Source organism: Haliotis asinina, chromosome 11 (genome assembly GCF_037392515.1).
Source record: "Haliotis asinina isolate JCU_RB_2024 chromosome 11, JCU_Hal_asi_v2, whole genome shotgun sequence".
Taxonomy (NCBI): Eukaryota; Metazoa; Mollusca; class Gastropoda; order Lepetellida; family Haliotidae; genus Haliotis; species Haliotis asinina.
This window is the reverse complement of record NC_090290.1, coordinates 26,257,970-26,262,729: the sequence shown is the minus strand read 5'-3', so window position 1 is coordinate 26,262,729 and position 4,760 is coordinate 26,257,970.

Below are 4,760 nucleotides of genomic sequence, written 5' to 3'. Positions count from 1 at the left end.
CAAAACTGTCCCTGTTCACCAAGCAGAAAATGGGTACCCGATGGGTTAAGTCATGTGACTATAACCTCCTAGCACCAGTCAGGCAGTTTCGGTTATCTGTGTACCTATACCCTCAAACACTGTGTAACCCTCAAACACGCCCTACTACATAAGTGTCCCTCCACCCCTTCTTCACTAGTGTCACTCCACACCAATGCCCCTCCTACACTAGTGTCTCCAAAGCCCCTTATATACTAGTGTCGTGTCACTCCATCCTCAATAACACTATAGTGCCATTCACCCCTTTTCCACACAAGTGTCACCCAAATTCCTCCTACACTAGTGTCAATAAAGTCCCACCTATACTAAGGTATCTAAAGCCCCACCTACAATAATGACCACACCAATGACCCGCCGACACTAGTGTCACTCCAACCCTCCAACACTTGTGTAGTTCAGCCCTTCCTACACTCACGTCACTCCACCCCTTCAACACCAGTGTAGTTCATGTCTTCCTACAGAAGTGTCACTCCACCCCTCCAACACTAGTGTAGTTCAGCCCTTGCTACACTAGTGTCACTCCAACCCTCCAACACTAGTGCAGTTCAGCTCTTCCTACAGAAGTGTCACTCCAGCCCTCCAACACTCGTGTAGTTCAGCCCTTCCTACAGACGTGTAACCCCTACCCTCCAACACTAGTGTAGTTCAGCCCTTCCTACAGAAGTGTAACCCCTACCCTCCAACACTAGTGTAGTTCAGCCCTTCCTACATTAGTGTCACTCCACCCCTCCAACACTAGTGCAGTTCAGTTCTTCCTACACTAGTGTCACTCCAGCCCTCCAACACTAGTGTAGTTCAGCCCTTCCTACTGAAGTGTAACTCCTACCCTCCAACACTAGTGTAGTCCAGCCCTTTCTACACTAGTGTCACTTCACTCCTGCAGTCACTTTCTTATACGATCGTCACCCCGTACTGGTCCTCAACCCTCCGCACATACACACACATGCACACCCTAACGCTCTCACAGCCGCTGTGGGAGGCTGGCACATCCAGCTTACATTTGACCTAATTCACGTAGTAACGCATTTCCCTAGATAACAGTAATTGTATTATGTGTCCTCGTTCTCAGCTGTTTAAAGTGATTGTAATGTGAAAAGTGCAATCATTCTCATAAGACCCAAGTACAGGACTGTTGTACATGGGATCCACGCAATGCCAGCCAGCTGGGACACACAGGCTGGACGTACGTCTAACATCTAGCTCAACAACGTAGTGCCTACGCGCCATTCAACATGCTCATTATCAACAAATAACTCGCAACACTGGGATGACATGCCAAGATAGCACGGTAGTAGCTGGCAGATCTTGCTCCAAGCTTCACGTAATATTCTGTCATATCGCTTTATATCTCACAAAAAAACTGTCCTAAAACAGGAGACAGTACTCGTAGTTTTCGCTGTCAACATGAAAAGTGGTGACTTATCACTGCTTTGATTCTGAAACTTGTCAGTGGTTATCTTCCTATCTGCTTGCACCGTGGAGTGAGATTCACTGGCCAAATAGAAAGTCCACTCGGCTGGAGGTGGGGGATTTGTTTTTTTTCGATTGGGGTGGATAGGATGATGTAGTGAGTGGAATGATAGCGTGTGGGTAGGATGATGTAGTGGGTGGAATGATAGCATGTGGATTGGATGGCGTAGGGGGTGGAATGATAACATGTGGATGGGTGGAATGATAACATGTGGATAGGATGATGTAGTGGGTGGAATGATGACATGTGGATGGGTGGAATGATAACGTGTGGATAGGATGATGTAGTGGGTGGAATGATAACATGTGGATAGGATGATGTAGTAGGTGGAATGATAACATGTGGATAGGATGATGTAGTAGGTAGAATGATAACATGTGGATAGGATGATGTAGTGGGTTGGGTGGAATGATAACATGTGGATAGGATGATGTAGTGGGTTGGGTGGAATGATAACATGTGGATAGGATGATGTAGTGGGTTGGGTGGAATGATAACATGTGGATAGGATGATGTAGTGTTTGGAATGATAACGTGTGGATAGGATGATGTGGTGGGTGGAATGATTGCATGTTGATAGGATGATGTAGTGGGTGGAATGATAACATGTGGATGGATGGAATGATAGCATGTTGATAGGATGGTGTAGTGGGAGGAATGATAGCATGTGGATGGGTGGAATGATAGCATGTGGATAGGATGATGTAGTGGGAGGAATGATAACATGTGGATGGGTGGAATGATAACATGTGGATAGGATGATGTAGTGGGAGGAATGATAACATTTGAATGGGTGGAATGATAACATGTGGATAGGATGATGTAGTGGGTGGAATGAAAACATGTGGATAGGATGATGTAGTGGGTTGGGTGGAATGATAACATGTGGATAGCATGATGTAGTGGGTTGAGTGGAATGATAACGTGGGGATAGGATGATGTAGAGGGTGGAATGATAACATGTGGATGGGTGGAATGATAACATGTGGATAGGATGATGTAGTGGGTTGGGTGGAATGATAACATGTGGATAGGATGATGTAGAGGGAGGAATGATAGCATGAGGATAGGATGATGTAGTGGGTGGAATGATAACATGTGGATAGGATGATGTAGTGGGTTGAGTGGAATGATAACATGTGGATAGGATGATGTAGAGGGTGGAATGATAGCATGAGGATAGGATGATGTAGTGGGTGGAATGATCACATGTGGATAGGATGATGTAGAGGGTGGAATGATAACATTTGAATGGGTGGAATGATAACATGTGGATAGGATGATGTAGTGGGCGGAATGATGGCATGTGGATAGGATGATGTAGTGGGTGGAATGATAACATTTGAATGGGTGGAATGATAACATGTGGATAGGATGATGTAGAGGGCGGAATGATGGCATGTGGATGGGTGGAATGATAACATGAGGATAGGATGATGTAGTGGGTGGAATGATAACATTTGAATGGGTGGAATGATAACATGTGGATAGGATGATGTAGAGGGTGGAATGATAACATGTGGATAGGATGATGTAGTGGGTGGAATGATAACATGTGGATAGGATGATGTAGTGGGTTGGGTGGAATGACAACAAATGGACAGGATGATGTAGTGTTTGGAATGATAGCGTGTGGATAGGATGATGTGGTGGGTGGAATGATTGCATGTTGATAGGATGATGTAGTGGGTGGAATGATGGCATGTGGATGGGTGGAATGATAACATGTGGATAGGATGATGTAGAGGGTGGAATGATAGCATGTGGATAGGATGATGTAGTGGGTGGAATGATAACATTTGAATGGGTGGAATGATAACATGTGGATAGGATGATGTAGTGGGAGGAATGATAACATGTGGATGGGTGGAATGATAACATGTGGATAGGATGATGTAGTGGGAGGAATGATAACATGTGGATAGGATGATGTAGTGGGTTGGGTGGAATGATAACATGTGGATAGGATGATGTAGTGGGTTGAGTGGAATGATAACGTGGGGATAGGATGATGTAGAGGGTGGAATGATAACATGTGGATGGGTGGAATGATAACATGTGGATAGGATGATGTAGTGGGTTGGGTGGAATAATAACATGTGGATAGGATGATGTAGAGGGAGGAATGATAGCATGAGGATAGGATGATGTAGTGGGTGGAATGATAACATGTGGATAGGATGATGTAGTGAGTTGAGTGGAATGATAACATGTGGATAGGATGATGTAGAGGGTGGAATGATAGCACGAGGATAGGATGATGTAGTGGGTGGAATGATAACATGTGGATAGGATGATGTAGTGGGTGGAATGATAACATTTGAATGGGTGGAATGATAACATGTGGATAGGATGATGTAGTGGGCTGAATGATGGCATGTGGATGGGTGGAATGATAACATGTGGATAGGATGATGTAGAGGGTGGAATGATAGCATGTGGATAGGATGATGTAGTGGGTGGAATGATAACATTTGAATGGGTGGAATGATAACATGTGGATAGGATGATGTAGAGGGCGGAATGATGGCATGTGGATGGGTGGAATGATAGCATGAGGATAGGATGATGTAGTGGGTGGAATGATAACATTTGAATGGGTGGAATGATAACATGTGGATAGGATGATGTAGTGGGCGGAATGATGGCATGTGGATGGGTGGAATGATAACATGTGGTTAGGATGATGTAGTAGGTGGAATGATAACATGTGGATAGGATGATGTAGTGTGTGGAATGATAACATGTGGAAAGGATGATGTAGTGGGTGGAATGATAACATGTGGATAGGATGATGTAGAGGGCGGAATGATGGCATGTGGATGGGTGGAATGATAGCATGAGGATAGGATGATGTAGTGGGTGGAATGATAACATTTGAATGGGTGGAATGATAACATGTGGATAGGATGATGTAGAGGGCGGAATGATGGCATGTGATGGGTGGAATGATAGCATGAGGATAGGATGATGTAGTGGGTGGAATGATAACATTTGAATGGGTGGAATGATAACATGTGGATAGGATGATGTAGTGGGCGGAATGATGGCATGTGGATGGGTGGAATGATAACATGTGGTTAGGATGATGTAGTAGGTGGAATGATAACATGTGGATAGGATGATGTAGTGGGTGGAATGATAACATGTGGATAGGATGATGTAGTGGGTGGAATGATAACATGTTGATAGGATGATGTAGAGGGTGGAATGATAACACGTGAGTATAATGGTTCATATTGGTGGAACT